This window comes from Neoarius graeffei, chromosome 17 (genome assembly GCF_027579695.1).
Source record: "Neoarius graeffei isolate fNeoGra1 chromosome 17, fNeoGra1.pri, whole genome shotgun sequence".
Lineage (NCBI taxonomy): Eukaryota > Metazoa > Chordata > Actinopteri > Siluriformes > Ariidae > Neoarius > Neoarius graeffei.
In genome coordinates this window covers 814397-830176 of record NC_083585.1, presented here as the reverse complement: position 1 = coordinate 830176, position 15780 = coordinate 814397, and the positions used below count along the sequence as shown (strand labels likewise).

The following is a 15780-nucleotide window of genomic DNA, read 5'->3' as shown; positions in this document are numbered from 1 at the left end:
TTGCCTTGCCTTGCGACCAGAAGGAAAATTCACAGAAGGAAAATTCAAACACATTTCTGCAAGAAGACAAAATAAAATGCTTACAGTACCTGGTATTCCTAGGCAGTCTCCCAATCAAGTACTAACCAGGCCCAACCCGGTTTAGCTTCTGAGATCAGACGGGATCAGGCGTTGTCAGAGTGGTTTGGCCGTAAGCGACAGTTAGTTGGAAATGTGCGGTTTTCTTACCTTGCGAAATGTGTGCCTTGCCTTGCCTTGCCTTGCGACCAGAAGGAAAATTCACAGAAGGAAAATTCAAACACATTTCTGCAAGAAGACAAAATAAAATGCTTACAGTACCTGGTATTCCTAGGCAGTCTCCCACTCAAGTACTAACCAGGCCCAACCCTGTTTAGCTTCTGAGATCAGACGGGATCAGGCGTTGTCAGAGTGGTTTGGCCATAAGCAACAGTTAGTAGGAAATGTGCGGTTTTCTTACCTTGCGAAATGTGTGCCTTGCCTTGCCTTGTGACCAGAAGGAAAATTCACAGAAGGAAAACTCAAACACATTTCTGCAAGAAGACAAAATAAAATGCCTACAGTACCTGGTATTCCGAGGCAGTCTTCCACTCAAGTACTAACCAGGCACAACCCTGTTTAGCTTCTGAGATCAGACGGGATCAGGCGTTGTCAGAGTGGTTTGGCCGTAAGCGACAGTTAGTTGGAAATGTGCGGTTTTCTTACCTTGCGAAATGTGTACCTTGCCTTGCCTTGCCTTGCGACCAGAAGGAAAATTCACAGAAGGAAAACTCAAACACATTTCTGCAAGAAGACAAAATAAAATGCTTACAGTACCTGGTATTCCGAGGCAGTCTCCCACTCAAGTACTAACCAGGCCCAACCCTGTTTAGCTTCTGAGATCAGACAGGATCAGGCGTTGTCAGAGTGGTTTGGCCGTAAGCGACAGTTAGTTGGAAATGTGCGGTTTTCTTACCTTGCGAAATGTTTGCCTTGCCTTGCCTTGCCTTGCCTTGCGACCAGAAGGAAAATTCACAGAAGGAAAATTCAAACACATTTCTGCAAGAATACAAAATAAAATGCTTACAGTACCTGGTATTCCTAGGCAGTCTCCCACTCAAGTACTAACCAGGCCCAACCCGGTTTAGCTTCTGAGATCAGACGGGATCAGGCGTTGTCAGAGTGGTTTGGCCGTAAGCGACAATTAGCTGGAAATGTGCGGTTTTCTTACCTTGCGAAATGTGTGCCTTGCCTTGCCTTGCCTTGCCTTGCGACCAGAAGGAAAATTCATAGAAGGAAAATTCAAACACATTTCTGCAAGAAGACAAAATAAAATGCTTACAGTACCTGGTATTCCTAGGCAGTCTCCCACTCAAGTACTAACCAGGCCCAACCCGGTTTAGCTTCTGAGATCAGACGGGATCAGGCGTTGTCAGAGTGGTTTGGCCGTAAGCGACAGTTAGTTGGAAATGTGCGGTTTTCTTACCTTGCGAAATGTGTACCTTGCCTTGCCTTGCCTTGCGACCAGAAGGAAAATTCACAGAAGGAAAACTCAAACACATTTCTGCAAGAAGACAAAATAAAATGCTTACAGTACCTGGTATTCCGAGGCAGTCTCCCACTCAAGTACTAACCAGGCCCAACCCTGTTTAGCTTCTGAGATCAGACAGGATCAGGCGTTGTCAGAGTGGTTTGGCCGTAAGCGACAGTTAGTTGGAAATGTGCGGTTTTCTTACCTTGCGAAATGTTTGCCTTGCCTTGCCTTGCCTTGCGACCAGAAGGAAAATTCACAGAAGGAAAATTCAAACACATTTCTGCAAGAATACAAAATAAAATGCTTACAGTACCTGGTATTCCTAGGCAGTCTCCCACTCAAGTACTAACCAGGCCCAACCCGGTTTAGCTTCTGAGATCAGACGGGATCAGGCGTTGTCAGAGTGGTTTGGCCGTAAGCGACAATTAGCTGGAAATGTGCGGTTTTCTTACCTTGCGAAATGTGTGCCTTGCCTTGCCTTGCCTTGCCTTGCGACCAGAAGGAAAATTCACAGAAGGAAAATTCAAACACATTTCTGCAAGAAGACAAAATAAAATGCTTACAGTACCTGGTATTCCTAGGCAGTCTCCCACTCAAGTACTAACCAGGCCCAACCCGGTTTAGCTTCTGAGATCAGACGGGATCAGGCGTTGTCAGAGTGGTTTGGCCGTAAGCGACAATTAGCTGGAAATGTGCGGTTTTCTTACCTTGCGAAATGTGTGCCTTGCCTTGCCTTGCCTTGCGACCAGAAGGAAAATTCACAGAAGGAAAATTCAAACACATTTCTGCAAGAAGACAAAATAAAATGCTTACAGTACCTGGTATTCCTAGGCAGTCTCCCACTCAAGTACTAACCAGGCCCAACCCGGTTTAGCTTCTGAGATCAGACGGGATCAGGCGTTGTCAGAGTGGTTTGGCCGTATGCGACAGTTAGTTGGAAATGTGCGGTTTTCTTACCTTGCGAAATGTGTACCTTGCCTTGCCTTGCCTTGCGACCAGAAGGAAAATTCACAGAAGGAAAACTCAAACACATTTCTGCAAGAAGACAAAATAAAATGCTTACAGTACCTGGTATTCCGAGGCAGTCTCCCACTCAAGTACTAACCAGGCCCAACCCTGTTTAGCTTCTGAGATCAGACGGGATCAGGCGTTGTCAGAGTGGTTTGGCCGTAAGCGACAGTTAGTTGGAAATGTGCGGTTTTCTTACCTTGCGAAATGTTTGCCTTGCCTTGCCTTGCCTTGCGACCAGAAGGAAAATTCACAGAAGGAAAATTCAAACACATTTCTGCAAGAAGACAAAATAAAATGCTTACAGTACCTGGTATTCCTAGGCAGTCTCCCACTCAAGTACTAACCAGGCCCAACCCTGTTTAGCTTCTGAGATCAGACGGGATCAGGCGTTGTCAGAGTGGTTTGGCCGTAAGCGACAGTTAGTTGGAAATGTGCGGTTTTCTTACCTTGCGAAATGTGTACCTTGCCTTGCCTTGCCTTGCGACCAGAAGGAAAATTCACAGAAGGAAAACTCAAACACATTTCTGCAAGAAGACAAAATAAAATGCTTACAGTACCTGGTATTCCTAGGCAGTCTCCCACTCAAGTACTAACCAGGCCCAACCCTGTTTAGCTTCTGAGATCAGACGGGATCAGGCGTTGTCAGAGTGGTTTGGCCGTAAGCGACAGTTAGTTGGAAATGTGCGGTTTTCTTACCTTGCGAAATGTGTACCTTGCCTTGCCTTGCCTTGCGACCAGAAGGAAAACTCAAACACATTTCTGCAAGAAGACAAAATAAAATGCTTACAGTACCTGGTATTCCGAGGCAGTCTCCCACTCAAGTACTAACCAGGCCCAACCCTGTTTAGCTTCTGAGATCAGACAGGATCAGGCGTTGTCAGAGTGGTTTGGCCGTAAGCGACAGTTAGTTGGAAATGTGCGGTTTTCTTACCTTGCGAAATGTTTGCCTTGCCTTGCCTTGCCTTGCCTTGCGACCAGAAGGAAAATTCACAGAAGGAAAATTCAAACACATTTCTGCAAGAATACAAAATAAAATGCTTACAGTACCTGGTATTCCTAGGCAGTCTCCCACTCAAGTACTAACCAGGCCCAACCCGGTTTAGCTTCTGAGATCAGACGGGATCAGGCGTTGTCAGAGTGGTTTGGCCGTAAGCGACAATTAGCTGGAAATGTGCGGTTTTCTTACCTTGCGAAATGTGTGCCTTGCCTTGCCTTGCCTTGCCTTGCGACCAGAAGGAAAATTCATAGAAGGAAAATTCAAACACATTTCTGCAAGAAGACAAAATAAAATGCTTACAGTACCTGGTATTCCTAGGCAGTCTCCCACTCAAGTACTAACCAGGCCCAACCCTGTTTAGCTTCTGAGATCAGACGGGATCAGGCGTTGTCAGAGTGGTTTGGCCGTAAGCGACAGTTAGTTGGAAATGTGCGGTTTTCTTACCTTGCGAAATGTGTACCTTGCCTTGCCTTGCCTTGCGACCAGAAGGAAAATTCACAGAAGGAAAACTCAAACACATTTCTGCAAGAAGACAAAATAAAATGCTTACAGTACCTGGTATTCCGAGGCAGTCTCCCACTCAAGTACTAACCAGGCCCAACCCTGTTTAGCTTCTGAGATCAGACAGGATCAGGCGTTGTCAGAGTGGTTTGGCCGTAAGCGACAGTTAGCTGGAAATGTGCGGTTTTCTTACCTTGCGAAATGTTTGCCTTGCCTTGCCTTGCCTTGCCTTGCCTTGCGACCAGAAGGAAAATTCACAGAAGGAAAATTCAAACACATTTCTGCAAGAATACAAAATAAAATGCTTACAGTACCTGGTATTCCTAGGCAGTCTCCCACTCAAGTACTAACCAGGCCCAACCCGGTTTAGCTTCTGAGATCAGACGGGATCAGGCGTTGTCAGAGTGGTTTGGCCGTAAGCGACAATTAGCTGGAAATGTGCGGTTTTCTTACCTTGCGAAATGTGTGCCTTGCCTTGCCTTGCCTTGCCTTGCGACCAGAAGGAAAATTCACAGAAGGAAAATTCAAACACATTTCTGCAAGAAGACAAAATAAAATGCTTACAGTACCTGGTATTCCTAGGCAGTCTCCCACTCAAGTACTAACCAGGCCCAACCCTGTTTAGCTTCTGAGATCAGACGGGATCAGGCGTTGTCAGAGTGGTTTGGCCGTAAGCGACAGTTAGTTGGAAATGTGCGGTTTTCTTACCTTGCGAAATGTGTACCTTGCCTTGCCTTGCCTTGCGACCAGAAGGAAAATTCACAGAAGGAAAACTCAAACACATTTCTGCAAGAAGACAAAATAAAATGCTTACAGTACCTGGTATTCCGAGGCAGTCTCCCACTCAAGTACTAACCAGGCCCAACCCTGTTTAGCTTCTGAGATCAGACAGGATCAGGCGTTGTCAGAGTGGTTTGGCCGTAAGCGACAGTTAGTTGGAAATGTGCGGTTTTCTTACCTTGCGAAATGTTTGCCTTGCCTTGCCTTGCCTTGCGACCAGAAGGAAAATTCACAGAAGGAAAATTCAAACACATTTCTGCAAGAAGACAAAATAAAATGCTTACAGTACCTGGTATTCCTAGGCAGTCTCCCAATCAAGTACTAACCAGGCCCAACCCGGTTTAGCTTCTGAGATCAGACGGGATCAGGCGTTGTCAGAGTGGTTTGGCCGTAAGCGACAGTTAGTTGGAAATGTGCGGTTTTCTTACCTTGCGAAATGTGTGCCTTGCCTTGCCTTGCCTTGCGACCAGAAGGAAAATTCACAGAAGGAAAATTCAAACACATTTCTGCAAGAAGACAAAATAAAATGCTTACAGTACCTGGTATTCCTAGGCAGTCTCCCACTCAAGTACTAACCAGGCCCAACCCTGTGTAGCTTCTGAGATCAGACGGGATCAGGCGTTGTCAGAGTGGTTTGGCCATAAGCAACAGTTAGTAGGAAATGTGCGGTTTTCTTACCTTGCGAAATGTGTGCCTTGCCTTGCCTTGTGACCAGAAGGAAAATTCACAGAAGGAAAACTCAAACACATTTCTGCAAGAAGACAAAATAAAATGCCTACAGTACCTGGTATTCCGAGGCAGTCTTCCACTCAAGTACTAACCAGGCACAACCCTGTTTAGCTTCTGAGATCAGACGGGATCAGGCGTTGTCAGAGTGGTTTGGCCGTAAGTGACAGTTAGTTGGAAATGTGCGGTTTTCTTACCTTGCGAAATGTGTACCTTGCCTTGCCTTGCCTTGCGACCAGAAGGAAAATTCACAGAAGGAAAACTCAAACACATTTCTGCAAGAAGACAAAATAAAATGCTTACAGTACCTGGTATTCCGAGGCAGTCTCCCACTCAAGTACTAACCAGGCCCAACCCTGTTTAGCTTCTGAGATCAGACAGGATCAGGCGTTGTCAGAGTGGTTTGGCCGTAAGCGACAGTTAGTTGGAAATGTGCGGTTTTCTTACCTTGCGAAATGTTTGCCTTGCCTTGCCTTGCCTTGCGACCAGAAGGAAAATTCACAGAAGGAAAATTCAAACACATTTCTGCAAGAATACAAAATAAAATGCTTACAGTACCTGGTATTCCTAGGCAGTCTCCCACTCAAGTACTAACCAGGCCCAACCCGGTTTAGCTTCTGAGATCAGACGGGATCAGGCGTTGTCAGAGTGGTTTGGCCGTAAGCGACAATTAGCTGGAAATGTGCGGTTTTCTTACCTTGCGAAATGTGTGCCTTGCCTTGCCTTGCCTTGCCTTGCGACCAGAAGGAAAATTCACAGAAGGAAAATTCAAACACATTTCTGCAAGAAGACAAAATAAAATGCTTACAGTACCTGGTATTCCTAGGCAGTCTCCCACTCAAGTACTAACCAGGCCCAACCCGGTTTAGCTTCTGAGATCAGACGGGATCAGGCGTTGTCAGAGTGGTTTGGCCGTAAGCGACAATTAGCTGGAAATGTGCGGTTTTCTTACCTTGCGAAATGTGTGCCTTGCCTTGCCTTGCCTTGCGACCAGAAGGAAAATTCACAGAAGGAAAATTCAAACACATTTCTGCAAGAAGACAAAATAAAATGCTTACAGTACCTGGTATTCCTAGGCAGTCTCCCACTCAAGTACTAACCAGGCCCAACCCGGTTTAGCTTCTGAGATCAGACGGGATCAGGCGTTGTCAGAGTGGTTTGGCCGTAAGCGACAGTTAGTTGGAAATGTGCGGTTTTCTTACCTTGCGAAATGTGTACCTTGCCTTGCCTTGCCTTGCGACCAGAAGGAAAATTCACAGAAGGAAAACTCAAACACATTTCTGCAAGAAGACAAAATAAAATGCTTACAGTACCTGGTATTCCGAGGCAGTCTCCCACTCAAGTACTAACCAGGCCCAACCCTGTTTAGCTTCTGAGATCAGACAGGATCAGGCGTTGTCAGAGTGGTTTGGCCGTAAGCGACAGTTAGTTGGAAATGTGCGGTTTTCTTACCTTGCGAAATGTTTGCCTTGCCTTGCCTTGCCTTGCGACCAGAAGGAAAATTCACAGAAGGAAAATTCAAACACATTTCTGCAAGAATACAAAATAAAATGCTTACAGTACCTGGTATTCCTAGGCAGTCTCCCACTCAAGTACTAACCAGGCCCAACCCGGTTTAGCTTCTGAGATCAGACGGGATCAGGCGTTGTCAGAGTGGTTTGGCCGTAAGCGACAATTAGCTGGAAATGTGCGGTTTTCTTACCTTGCGAAATGTGTGCCTTGCCTTGCCTTGCCTTGCCTTGCGACCAGAAGGAAAATTCACAGAAGGAAAATTCAAACACATTTCTGCAAGAAGACAAAATAAAATGCTTACAGTACCTGGTATTCCTAGGCAGTCTCCCACTCAAGTACTAACCAGGCCCAACCCGGTTTAGCTTCTGAGATCAGACGGGATCAGGCGTTGTCAGAGTGGTTTGGCCGTAAGCGACAATTAGCTGGAAATGTGCGGTTTTCTTACCTTGCGAAATGTGTGCCTTGCCTTGCCTTGCCTTGCGACCAGAAGGAAAATTCACAGAAGGAAAATTCAAACACATTTCTGCAAGAAGACAAAATAAAATGCTTACAGTACCTGGTATTCCTAGGCAGTCTCCCACTCAAGTACTAACCAGGCCCAACCCGGTTTAGCTTCTGAGATCAGACGGGATCAGGCGTTGTCAGAGTGGTTTGGCCGTAAGCGACAGTTAGTTGGAAATGTGCGGTTTTCTTACCTTGCGAAATGTGTACCTTGCCTTGCCTTGCCTTGCGACCAGAAGGAAAATTCACAGAAGGAAAACTCAAACACATTTCTGCAAGAAGACAAAATAAAATGCTTACAGTACCTGGTATTCCTAGGCAGTCTCCCACTCAAGTACTAACCAGGCCCAACCCTGTTTAGCTTCTGAGATCAGACGGGATCAGGCGTTGTCAGAGTGGTTTGGCCGTAAGCGACAGTTAGTTGGAAATGTGCGGTTTTCTTACCTTGCGAAATGTGTACCTTGCCTTGCCTTGCCTTGCGACCAGAAGGAAAATTCACAGAAGGAAAACTCAAACACATTTCTGCAAGAAGACAAAATAAAATGCTTACAGTACCTGGTATTCCTAGGCAGTCTCCCACTCAAGTACTAACCAGGCCCAACCCTGTTTAGCTTCTGAGATCAGACGGGATCAGGCGTTGTCAGAGTGGTTTGGCCGTAAGCGACAGTTAGTTGGAAATGTGCGGTTTTCTTACCTTGCGAAATGTGTACCTTGCCTTGCCTTGCCTTGCGACCAGAAGGAAAATTCACAGAAGGAAAACTCAAACACATTTCTGCAAGAAGACAAAATAAAATGCTTACAGTACCTGGTATTCCGAGGCAGTCTCCCACTCAAGTACTAACCAGGCCCAACCCTGTTTAGCTTCTGAGATCAGACGGGATCAGGCGTTGTCAGAGTGGTTTGGCCGTAAGCGACAGTTAGTTGGAAATGTGCAGTTTTCTTACCTTGCGAAATGTGTACCTTGCCTTGCCTTGCCTTGCGACCAGAAGGAAAATTCACAGAAGGAAAACTCAAACACATTTCTGCAAGAAGACAAAATAAAATGCTTACAGTACCTGGTATTCCGAGGCAGTCTCCCACTCAAGTACTAACCAGGCCCAACCCTGTTTAGCTTCTGAGATCAGACAGGATCAGGCGTTGTCAGAGCGGTTTGGCCGTAAGCGACAGTTAGTTGGAAATGTGCGGTTTTCTTACCTTGCGAAATGTTTGCCTTGCCTTGCCTTGCCTTGCGACCAGAAGGAAAATTCACAGAAGGAAAATTCAAACACATTTCTGCAAGAAGACAAAATAAAATGCTTACAGTACCTGGTATTCCTAGGCAGTCTCCCAATCAAGTACTAACCAGGCCCAACCCGGTTTAGCTTCTGAGATCAGACGGGATCAGGCGTTGTCAGAGTGGTTTGGCCGTAAGCGACAGTTAGTTGGAAATGTGCGGTTTTCTTACCTTGCGAAATGTGTGCCTTGCCTTGCCTTGCCTTGCGACCAGAAGGAAAATTCACAGAAGGAAAATTCAAACACATTTCTGCAAGAAGACAAAATAAAATGCTTACAGTACCTGGTATTCCTAGGCAGTCTCCCACTCAAGTACTAACCAGGCCCAACCCTGTTTAGCTTCTGAGATCAGACGGGATCAGGCGTTGTCAGAGTGGTTTGGCCATAAGCAACAGTTAGTAGGAAATGTGCGGTTTTCTTACCTTGCGAAATGTGTGCCTTGCCTTGCCTTGTGACCAGAAGGAAAATTCACAGAAGGAAAACTCAAACACATTTCTGCAAGAAGACAAAATAAAATGCCTACAGTACCTGGTATTCCGAGGCAGTCTTCCACTCAAGTACTAACCAGGCACAACCCTGTTTAGCTTCTGAGATCAGACGGGATCAGGCGTTGTCAGAGTGGTTTGGCCGTAAGTGACAGTTAGTTGGAAATGTGCGGTTTTCTTACCTTGCGAAATGTGTACCTTGCCTTGCCTTGCCTTGCGACCAGAAGGAAAATTCACAGAAGGAAAACTCAAACACATTTCTGCAAGAAGACAAAATAAAATGCTTACAGTACCTGGTATTCCGAGGCAGTCTCCCACTCAAGTACTAACCAGGCCCAACCCTGTTTAGCTTCTGAGATCAGACAGGATCAGGCGTTGTCAGAGTGGTTTGGCCGTAAGCGACAGTTAGTTGGAAATGTGCGGTTTTCTTACCTTGCGAAATGTTTGCCTTGCCTTGCCTTGCCTTGCGACCAGAAGGAAAATTCACAGAAGGAAAATTCAAACACATTTCTGCAAGAATACAAAATAAAATGCTTACAGTACCTGGTATTCCTAGGCAGTCTCCCACTCAAGTACTAACCAGGCCCAACCCGGTTTAGCTTCTGAGATCAGACGGGATCAGGCGTTGTCAGAGTGGTTTGGCCGTAAGCGACAATTAGCTGGAAATGTGCGGTTTTCTTACCTTGCGAAATGTGTGCCTTGCCTTGCCTTGCCTTGCCTTGCGACCAGAAGGAAAATTCACAGAAGGAAAATTCAAACACATTTCTGCAAGAAGACAAAATAAAATGCTTACAGTACCTGGTATTCCTAGGCAGTCTCCCACTCAAGTACTAACCAGGCCCAACCCTGTTTAGCTTCTGAGATCAGACGGGATCAGGCGTTGTCAGAGTGGTTTGGCCGTAAGCGACAGTTAGATGGAAATGTGCGGTTTTCTTACCTTGCGAAATGTGTACCTTGCCTTGCCTTGCGACCAGAAGGAAAATTCACAGAAGGAAAACTCAAACACATTTCTGCAAGAAGACAAAATAAAATGCTTACAGTACCTGGTATTCCGAGGCAGTCTCCCACTCAAGTACTAACCAGGCCCAACCCTGTTTAGCTTCTGAGATCAGACAGGATCAGGCGTTGTCAGAGCGGTTTGGCCGTAAGCGACAGTTAGTTGGAAATGTGCGGTTTTCTTACCTTGCGAAATGTTTGCCTTGCCTTGCCTTGCCTTGCGACCAGAAGGAAAATTCACAGAAGGAAAATTCAAACACATTTCTGCAAGAAGACAAAATAAAATGCTTACAGTACCTGGTATTCCTAGGCAGTCTCCCAATCAAGTACTAACCAGGCCCAACCCGGTTTAGCTTCTGAGATCAGACGGGATCAGGCGTTGTCAGAGTGGTTTGGCCGTAAGCGACAGTTAGTTGGAAATGTGCGGTTTTCTTACCTTGCGAAATGTGTGCCTTGCCTTGCCTTGCCTTGCGACCAGAAGGAAAATTCACAGAAGGAAAATTCAAACACATTTCTGCAAGAAGACAAAATAAAATGCTTACAGTACCTGGTATTCCTAGGCAGTCTCCCACTCAAGTACTAACCAGGCCCAACCCGGTTTAGCTTCTGAGATCAGACGGGATCAGGCGTTGTCAGAGTGGTTTGGCCGTAAGCGACAATTAGCTGGAAATGTGCGGTTTTCTTACCTTGCGAAATGTGTGCCTTGCCTTGCCTTGTGACCAGAAGGAAAATTCACAGAAGGAAAACTCAAACACATTTCTGCAAGAAGACAAAATAAAATGCCTACAGTACCTGGTATTCCGAGGCAGTCTTCCACTCAAGTACTAACCAGGCACAACCCTGTTTAGCTTCTGAGATCAGACGGGATCAGGCGTTGTCAGAGTGGTTTGGCCGTAAGTGACAGTTAGTTGGAAATGTGCGGTTTTCTTACCTTGCGAAATGTGTACCTTGCCTTGCCTTGCCTTGCGACCAGAAGGAAAATTCACAGAAGGAAAACTCAAACACATTTCTGCAAGAAGACAAAATAAAATGCTTACAGTACCTGGTATTCCGAGGCAGTCTCCCACTCAAGTACTAACCAGGCCCAACCCTGTTTAGCTTCTGAGATCAGACAGGATCAGGCGTTGTCAGAGTGGTTTGGCCGTAAGCGACAGTTAGTTGGAAATGTGCGGTTTTCTTACCTTGCGAAATGTTTGCCTTGCCTTGCCTTGCCTTGCGACCAGAAGGAAAATTCACAGAAGGAAAATTCAAACACATTTCTGCAAGAATACAAAATAAAATGCTTACAGTACCTGGTATTCCTAGGCAGTCTCCCACTCAAGTACTAACCAGGCCCAACCCGGTTTAGCTTCTGAGATCAGACGGGATCAGGCGTTGTCAGAGTGGTTTGGCCGTAAGCGACAATTAGCTGGAAATGTGCGGTTTTCTTACCTTGCGAAATGTGTGCCTTGCCTTGCCTTGCCTTGCGACCAGAAGGAAAATTCACAGAAGGAAAATTCAAACACATTTCTGCAAGAAGACAAAATAAAATGCTTACAGTACCTGGTATTCCTAGGCAGTCTCCCACTCAAGTACTAACCAGGCCCAACCCGGTTTAGCTTCTGAGATCAGACGGGATCAGGCGTTGTCAGAGTGGTTTGGCCGTAAGCGACAATTAGCTGGAAATGTGCGGTTTTCTTACCTTGCGAAATGTGTGCCTTGCCTTGCCTTGCCTTGCGACCAGAAGGAAAATTCACAGAAGGAAAATTCAAACACATTTCTGCAAGAAGACAAAATAAAATGCTTACAGTACCTGGTATTCCTAGGCAGTCTCCCACTCAAGTACTAACCAGGCCCAACCCGGTTTAGCTTCTGAGATCAGACGGGATCAGGCGTTGTCAGAGTGGTTTGGCCGTAAGCGACAGTTAGTTGGAAATGTGCGGTTTTCTTACCTTGCGAAATGTGTACCTTGCCTTGCCTTGCCTTGCGACCAGAAGGAAAATTCACAGAAGGAAAACTCAAACACATTTCTGCAAGAAGACAAAATAAAATGCTTACAGTACCTGGTATTCCGAGGCAGTCTCCCACTCAAGTACTAACCAGGCCCAACCCTGTTTAGCTTCTGAGATCAGACGGGATCAGGCGTTGTCAGAGTGGTTTGGCCGTAAGCGACAGTTAGTTGGAAATGTGCGGTTTTCTTACCTTGCGAAATGTTTGCCTTGCCTTGCCTTGCGACCAGAAGGAAAATTCACAGAAGGAAAATTCAAACACATTTCTGCAAGAAGACAAAATAAAATGCTTACAGTACCTGGTATTCCTAGGCAGTCTCCCACTCAAGTACTAACCAGGCCCAACCCTGTTTAGCTTCTGAGATCAGACGGGATCAGGCGTTGTCAGAGTGGTTTGGCCGTAAGCGACAGTTAGCTGGAAATGTGCGGTTTTCTTACCTTGCGAAATGTGTACCTTGCCTTGCCTTGCCTTGCGACCAGAAGGAAAATTCACAGAAGGAAAACTCAAACACATTTCTGCAAGAAGACAAAATAAAATGCTTACAGTACCTGGTATTCCGAGGCAGTCTCCCACTCAAGTACTAACCAGGCCCAACCCTGTTTAGCTTCTGAGATCAGACGGGACCAGGCGTTGTCAGAGTGGTTTGGCCGTAAGCGACAGTTAGTTGGAAATGTGCGGTTTTCTTACCTTGCGAAATGTGTACCTTGCCTTGCCTTGCCTTGCGACCAGAAGGAAAATTCACAGAAGGAAAATTCAAACACATTTCTGCAAGAAGACAAAATAAAATGCCTACAGTACCTGGTATTCCTAGGCAGTCTCCCACTCAAGTACTAACCAGGCCCAACCCTGTTTAGCTTCTGAGATCAGACGGGATCAGGCGTTGTCAGAGTGGTTTGGCCGTAAGCGACAGTTAGTTGGAAATGTGCGGTTTTCTTACCTTGCGAAATGTGTGCCTTGCCTTGCCTTGCCTTGCCTTGCGACCAGAAGGAAAATTCACAGAAGGAAAACTCAAACACATTTCTGCAAGAAGACAAAATAAAATGCTTACAGTACCTGGTATTCCTAGGCAGTCTCCCACTCAAGTACTAACCAGGCCCAACCCGGTTTAGCTTCTGAGATCAGACGGGATCAGGCGTTGTCAGAGTGGTTTGGCCGTAAGCGACAGTTAGTTGGAAATGTGCGGTTTTCTTACCTTGCGAAATGTTTGCCTTGCCTTGCCTTGCCTTGCGACCAGAAGGAAAATTCACAGAAGGAAAATTCAAACACATTTCTGCAAGAAGACAAAATAAAATGCTTACAGTACCTGGTATTCCTAGGCAGTCTCCCACTCAAGTACTAACCAGGCCCAACCCGGTTTAGCTTCTGAGATCAGACGGGATCAGGCGTTGTCAGAGTGGTTTGGCCGTAAGCGACAGTTAGCTGGAAATGTGCGGTTTTCTTACCTTGCGAAATGTTTGCCTTGCCTTGCCTTGCCTTGCCTTGCGACCAGAAGGAAAATTCACAGAAGGAAAATTCAAACACATTTCTGCAAGAAGACAAAATAAAATGCCTACAGTACCTGGTATTCCTAGGCAGTCTCCCACTCAAGTACTAACCAGGCCCAACCCTGTTTAGCTTCTGAGATCAGACGGGATCAGGCGTTGTCAGAGTGGTTTGGCCGTAAGCGACAGTTAGTTGGAAATGTGCGGTTTTCTTACCTTGCGAAATGTGTGCCTTGCCTTGCCTTGCCTTGCGACCAGAAGGAAAATTCACAGAAGGAAAACTCAAACACATTTCTGGAAGAAGACAAAATAAAATGCTTACAGTACCTGGTATTCCTAGGCAGTCTCCCACTCAAGTACTAACCAGGCCCAACCCGGTTTAGCTTCTGAGATCAGACGGGATCAGGCGTTGTCAGAGTGGTTTGGCCGTAAGCGACAGTTAGTTGGAAATGTGCGGTTTTCTTACCTTGCGAAATGTGTGCCTTGCCTTGCCTTGCCTTGCGACCAGAAGGAAAATTCACAGAAGGAAAATTCAAACACATTTCTGCAAGAAGACAAAATAAAATGCTTACAGTACCTGGTATTCCTAGGCAGTCTCCCACTCAAGTACTAACCAGGCCCAACCCTGTTTAGCTTCTGAGATCAGACGGGATCAGGCGTTGTCAGAGTGGTTTGGCTGTAAGCGACAGTTAGTTGGAAATGTGCGGTTTTCTTACCTTGCGAAATGTGCGCCTTGCCTTGCCTTGCCTTGCCTTGCCTTGCCTTGCCTTGCGACCAGAAGGAAAATTCACAGAAGGAAAATTCAAACACATTTCTGCAAGAAGACAAAATAAAATGCTTACAGTACCTGGTATTCCTAGGCAGTCTCCCACTCAAGTACTAACCAGGCCCAACCCGGTTTAGCTTCTGAGATCAGACGGGATCAGGCGTTGTCAGAGTGGTTTGGCCGTAAGCGACAATTAGCTGGAAATGTGCGGTTTTCTTACCTTGCGAAATGTGTGCCTTGCCTTGCCTTGCCTTGCCTTGCGACCAGAAGGAAAATTCACAGAAGGAAAATTCAAACACATTTCTGCAAGAAGACAAAATAAAATGCTTACAGTACCTGGTATTCCTAGGCAGTCTCCCACTCAAGTACTAACCAGGCCCAACCCTGTTTAGCTTCTGAGATCAGACGGGATCAGGCGTTGTCAGAGTGGTTTGGCCGTAAGCGACAGTTAGTTGGAAATGTGCGGTTTTCTTACCTTGCGAAATGTGTACCTTGCCTTGCCTTGCCTTGCGACCAGAAGGAAAATTCACAGAAGGAAAACTCAAACACATTTCTGCAAGAAGACAAAATAAAATGCTTACAGTACCTGGTATTCCGAGGCAGTCTCCCACTCAAGTACTAACCAGGCCCAACCCTGTTTAGCTTCTGAGATCAGACAGGATCAGGCGTTGTCAGAGTGGTTTGGCCGTAAGCGACAGTTAGTTGGAAATGTGCGGTTTTCTTACCTTGCGAAATGTTTGCCTTGCCTTGCCTTGCCTTGCGACCAGAAGGAAAATTCACAGAAGGAAAATTCAAACACATTTCTGCAAGAAGACAAAATAAAATGCTTACAGTACCTGGTATTCCTAGGCAGTCTCCCAATCAAGTACTAACCAGGCCCAACCCGGTTTAGCTTCTGAGATCAGACGGGATCAGGCGTTGTCAGAGTGGTTTGGCCGTAAGCGACAGTTAGTTGGAAATGTGCGGTTTTCTTACCTTGCGAAATGTGTGCCTTGCCTTGCCTTGCCTTGCGACCAGAAGGAAAATTCACAGAAGGAAAATTCAAACACATTTCTGCAAGAAGACAAAATAAAATGCTTACAGTACCTGGTATTCCTAGGCAGTCTCCCACTCAAGTACTAACCAGGCCCAACCCGGTTTAGCTTCTGAGATCAGACGGGATCAGGCGTTGTCAGAGTGGTTTGGCCGTAAGCGACAATTAGCTGGAAATGTGCGGTTTTCTTACCTTGCGA

General features: G+C 46.1%; 17 non-coding genes and 46 pseudogenes across 17 annotated transcripts; all 63 read right to left on the bottom strand.

Annotated features, from left to right (window-relative positions):
* Window positions 1-77: 77 nt before the first annotated feature.
* On the bottom strand, window positions 78-196 carry LOC132864950 (5S ribosomal RNA; annotated as a pseudogene).
* A 131-nt stretch (window positions 197-327) lies between these two features.
* On the bottom strand, window positions 328-446 carry LOC132865283 (5S ribosomal RNA). Its single transcript, XR_009650439.1, has one exon. It is a non-coding gene; the product is annotated as a 5S ribosomal RNA (ribosomal RNA).
* A 126-nt stretch (window positions 447-572) lies between these two features.
* LOC132865051 (5S ribosomal RNA) lies at window positions 573-691 on the bottom strand (annotated as a pseudogene).
* Window positions 692-822: 131 nt separating this feature from the next.
* On the bottom strand, window positions 823-941 carry LOC132864864 (5S ribosomal RNA; annotated as a pseudogene).
* A 136-nt stretch (window positions 942-1077) lies between these two features.
* Window positions 1078-1196, bottom strand: LOC132865515 (5S ribosomal RNA; annotated as a pseudogene).
* Window positions 1197-1332: 136 nt separating this feature from the next.
* Window positions 1333-1451, bottom strand: LOC132865514 (5S ribosomal RNA; annotated as a pseudogene).
* Window positions 1452-1582: 131 nt separating this feature from the next.
* LOC132864863 (5S ribosomal RNA) lies at window positions 1583-1701 on the bottom strand (annotated as a pseudogene).
* Window positions 1702-1832: 131 nt separating this feature from the next.
* On the bottom strand, window positions 1833-1951 carry LOC132865513 (5S ribosomal RNA; annotated as a pseudogene).
* Window positions 1952-2087: 136 nt separating this feature from the next.
* LOC132865512 (5S ribosomal RNA) lies at window positions 2088-2206 on the bottom strand (annotated as a pseudogene).
* A 131-nt stretch (window positions 2207-2337) lies between these two features.
* On the bottom strand, window positions 2338-2456 carry LOC132864999 (5S ribosomal RNA; annotated as a pseudogene).
* Window positions 2457-2587: 131 nt separating this feature from the next.
* On the bottom strand, window positions 2588-2706 carry LOC132865252 (5S ribosomal RNA). The gene has a single exon (XR_009650411.1). It is a non-coding gene; the product is annotated as a 5S ribosomal RNA (ribosomal RNA).
* A 131-nt stretch (window positions 2707-2837) lies between these two features.
* On the bottom strand, window positions 2838-2956 carry LOC132865150 (5S ribosomal RNA). The gene has a single exon (XR_009650318.1). It is a non-coding gene; the product is annotated as a 5S ribosomal RNA (ribosomal RNA).
* Window positions 2957-3087: 131 nt separating this feature from the next.
* On the bottom strand, window positions 3088-3206 carry LOC132865149 (5S ribosomal RNA). Its single transcript, XR_009650317.1, has one exon. It is a non-coding gene; the product is annotated as a 5S ribosomal RNA (ribosomal RNA).
* A 116-nt stretch (window positions 3207-3322) lies between these two features.
* On the bottom strand, window positions 3323-3441 carry LOC132864862 (5S ribosomal RNA; annotated as a pseudogene).
* Window positions 3442-3577: 136 nt separating this feature from the next.
* LOC132865510 (5S ribosomal RNA) lies at window positions 3578-3696 on the bottom strand (annotated as a pseudogene).
* A 136-nt stretch (window positions 3697-3832) lies between these two features.
* Window positions 3833-3951, bottom strand: LOC132865148 (5S ribosomal RNA). The gene has a single exon (XR_009650316.1). It is a non-coding gene; the product is annotated as a 5S ribosomal RNA (ribosomal RNA).
* Window positions 3952-4082: 131 nt separating this feature from the next.
* Window positions 4083-4201, bottom strand: LOC132864861 (5S ribosomal RNA; annotated as a pseudogene).
* A 141-nt stretch (window positions 4202-4342) lies between these two features.
* Window positions 4343-4461, bottom strand: LOC132865508 (5S ribosomal RNA; annotated as a pseudogene).
* Window positions 4462-4597: 136 nt separating this feature from the next.
* On the bottom strand, window positions 4598-4716 carry LOC132865147 (5S ribosomal RNA). The gene has a single exon (XR_009650315.1). It is a non-coding gene; the product is annotated as a 5S ribosomal RNA (ribosomal RNA).
* A 131-nt stretch (window positions 4717-4847) lies between these two features.
* On the bottom strand, window positions 4848-4966 carry LOC132864860 (5S ribosomal RNA; annotated as a pseudogene).
* A 131-nt stretch (window positions 4967-5097) lies between these two features.
* LOC132864949 (5S ribosomal RNA) lies at window positions 5098-5216 on the bottom strand (annotated as a pseudogene).
* A 131-nt stretch (window positions 5217-5347) lies between these two features.
* LOC132864989 (5S ribosomal RNA) lies at window positions 5348-5466 on the bottom strand (annotated as a pseudogene).
* A 126-nt stretch (window positions 5467-5592) lies between these two features.
* Window positions 5593-5711, bottom strand: LOC132865084 (5S ribosomal RNA; annotated as a pseudogene).
* Window positions 5712-5842: 131 nt separating this feature from the next.
* LOC132864858 (5S ribosomal RNA) lies at window positions 5843-5961 on the bottom strand (annotated as a pseudogene).
* A 131-nt stretch (window positions 5962-6092) lies between these two features.
* Window positions 6093-6211, bottom strand: LOC132865507 (5S ribosomal RNA; annotated as a pseudogene).
* Window positions 6212-6347: 136 nt separating this feature from the next.
* LOC132865506 (5S ribosomal RNA) lies at window positions 6348-6466 on the bottom strand (annotated as a pseudogene).
* Window positions 6467-6597: 131 nt separating this feature from the next.
* Window positions 6598-6716, bottom strand: LOC132865505 (5S ribosomal RNA; annotated as a pseudogene).
* A 131-nt stretch (window positions 6717-6847) lies between these two features.
* LOC132864856 (5S ribosomal RNA) lies at window positions 6848-6966 on the bottom strand (annotated as a pseudogene).
* Window positions 6967-7097: 131 nt separating this feature from the next.
* Window positions 7098-7216, bottom strand: LOC132865504 (5S ribosomal RNA; annotated as a pseudogene).
* Window positions 7217-7352: 136 nt separating this feature from the next.
* On the bottom strand, window positions 7353-7471 carry LOC132865503 (5S ribosomal RNA; annotated as a pseudogene).
* Window positions 7472-7602: 131 nt separating this feature from the next.
* On the bottom strand, window positions 7603-7721 carry LOC132865502 (5S ribosomal RNA; annotated as a pseudogene).
* A 131-nt stretch (window positions 7722-7852) lies between these two features.
* On the bottom strand, window positions 7853-7971 carry LOC132865145 (5S ribosomal RNA). Its single transcript, XR_009650314.1, has one exon. It is a non-coding gene; the product is annotated as a 5S ribosomal RNA (ribosomal RNA).
* Window positions 7972-8102: 131 nt separating this feature from the next.
* LOC132865143 (5S ribosomal RNA) lies at window positions 8103-8221 on the bottom strand. Its single transcript, XR_009650312.1, has one exon. It is a non-coding gene; the product is annotated as a 5S ribosomal RNA (ribosomal RNA).
* Window positions 8222-8352: 131 nt separating this feature from the next.
* LOC132865251 (5S ribosomal RNA) lies at window positions 8353-8471 on the bottom strand. Its single transcript, XR_009650410.1, has one exon. It is a non-coding gene; the product is annotated as a 5S ribosomal RNA (ribosomal RNA).
* Window positions 8472-8602: 131 nt separating this feature from the next.
* Window positions 8603-8721, bottom strand: LOC132864964 (5S ribosomal RNA; annotated as a pseudogene).
* Window positions 8722-8852: 131 nt separating this feature from the next.
* Window positions 8853-8971, bottom strand: LOC132864948 (5S ribosomal RNA; annotated as a pseudogene).
* A 131-nt stretch (window positions 8972-9102) lies between these two features.
* On the bottom strand, window positions 9103-9221 carry LOC132865282 (5S ribosomal RNA). Its single transcript, XR_009650438.1, has one exon. It is a non-coding gene; the product is annotated as a 5S ribosomal RNA (ribosomal RNA).
* Window positions 9222-9347: 126 nt separating this feature from the next.
* Window positions 9348-9466, bottom strand: LOC132865083 (5S ribosomal RNA; annotated as a pseudogene).
* A 131-nt stretch (window positions 9467-9597) lies between these two features.
* Window positions 9598-9716, bottom strand: LOC132864855 (5S ribosomal RNA; annotated as a pseudogene).
* A 131-nt stretch (window positions 9717-9847) lies between these two features.
* On the bottom strand, window positions 9848-9966 carry LOC132865501 (5S ribosomal RNA; annotated as a pseudogene).
* A 136-nt stretch (window positions 9967-10102) lies between these two features.
* LOC132865142 (5S ribosomal RNA) lies at window positions 10103-10221 on the bottom strand. The gene has a single exon (XR_009650311.1). It is a non-coding gene; the product is annotated as a 5S ribosomal RNA (ribosomal RNA).
* Window positions 10222-10347: 126 nt separating this feature from the next.
* On the bottom strand, window positions 10348-10466 carry LOC132864963 (5S ribosomal RNA; annotated as a pseudogene).
* A 131-nt stretch (window positions 10467-10597) lies between these two features.
* LOC132864946 (5S ribosomal RNA) lies at window positions 10598-10716 on the bottom strand (annotated as a pseudogene).
* A 131-nt stretch (window positions 10717-10847) lies between these two features.
* Window positions 10848-10966, bottom strand: LOC132865500 (5S ribosomal RNA; annotated as a pseudogene).
* A 126-nt stretch (window positions 10967-11092) lies between these two features.
* LOC132865082 (5S ribosomal RNA) lies at window positions 11093-11211 on the bottom strand (annotated as a pseudogene).
* A 131-nt stretch (window positions 11212-11342) lies between these two features.
* On the bottom strand, window positions 11343-11461 carry LOC132864854 (5S ribosomal RNA; annotated as a pseudogene).
* A 131-nt stretch (window positions 11462-11592) lies between these two features.
* LOC132865497 (5S ribosomal RNA) lies at window positions 11593-11711 on the bottom strand (annotated as a pseudogene).
* Window positions 11712-11842: 131 nt separating this feature from the next.
* Window positions 11843-11961, bottom strand: LOC132865496 (5S ribosomal RNA; annotated as a pseudogene).
* A 131-nt stretch (window positions 11962-12092) lies between these two features.
* LOC132865495 (5S ribosomal RNA) lies at window positions 12093-12211 on the bottom strand (annotated as a pseudogene).
* Window positions 12212-12342: 131 nt separating this feature from the next.
* On the bottom strand, window positions 12343-12461 carry LOC132865250 (5S ribosomal RNA). The gene has a single exon (XR_009650409.1). It is a non-coding gene; the product is annotated as a 5S ribosomal RNA (ribosomal RNA).
* A 126-nt stretch (window positions 12462-12587) lies between these two features.
* Window positions 12588-12706, bottom strand: LOC132865141 (5S ribosomal RNA). The gene has a single exon (XR_009650310.1). It is a non-coding gene; the product is annotated as a 5S ribosomal RNA (ribosomal RNA).
* Window positions 12707-12837: 131 nt separating this feature from the next.
* On the bottom strand, window positions 12838-12956 carry LOC132865340 (5S ribosomal RNA; annotated as a pseudogene).
* Window positions 12957-13087: 131 nt separating this feature from the next.
* On the bottom strand, window positions 13088-13206 carry LOC132865310 (5S ribosomal RNA). Its single transcript, XR_009650464.1, has one exon. It is a non-coding gene; the product is annotated as a 5S ribosomal RNA (ribosomal RNA).
* A 136-nt stretch (window positions 13207-13342) lies between these two features.
* On the bottom strand, window positions 13343-13461 carry LOC132865494 (5S ribosomal RNA; annotated as a pseudogene).
* Window positions 13462-13592: 131 nt separating this feature from the next.
* On the bottom strand, window positions 13593-13711 carry LOC132865493 (5S ribosomal RNA; annotated as a pseudogene).
* Window positions 13712-13847: 136 nt separating this feature from the next.
* On the bottom strand, window positions 13848-13966 carry LOC132865309 (5S ribosomal RNA). The gene has a single exon (XR_009650463.1). It is a non-coding gene; the product is annotated as a 5S ribosomal RNA (ribosomal RNA).
* A 131-nt stretch (window positions 13967-14097) lies between these two features.
* LOC132865492 (5S ribosomal RNA) lies at window positions 14098-14216 on the bottom strand (annotated as a pseudogene).
* A 131-nt stretch (window positions 14217-14347) lies between these two features.
* Window positions 14348-14466, bottom strand: LOC132865231 (5S ribosomal RNA). Its single transcript, XR_009650392.1, has one exon. It is a non-coding gene; the product is annotated as a 5S ribosomal RNA (ribosomal RNA).
* Window positions 14467-14617: 151 nt separating this feature from the next.
* On the bottom strand, window positions 14618-14736 carry LOC132865491 (5S ribosomal RNA; annotated as a pseudogene).
* A 136-nt stretch (window positions 14737-14872) lies between these two features.
* Window positions 14873-14991, bottom strand: LOC132865140 (5S ribosomal RNA). Its single transcript, XR_009650309.1, has one exon. It is a non-coding gene; the product is annotated as a 5S ribosomal RNA (ribosomal RNA).
* Window positions 14992-15122: 131 nt separating this feature from the next.
* Window positions 15123-15241, bottom strand: LOC132864853 (5S ribosomal RNA; annotated as a pseudogene).
* A 131-nt stretch (window positions 15242-15372) lies between these two features.
* On the bottom strand, window positions 15373-15491 carry LOC132864945 (5S ribosomal RNA; annotated as a pseudogene).
* A 131-nt stretch (window positions 15492-15622) lies between these two features.
* On the bottom strand, window positions 15623-15741 carry LOC132865490 (5S ribosomal RNA; annotated as a pseudogene).
* Window positions 15742-15780: the final 39 nt, after the last annotated feature.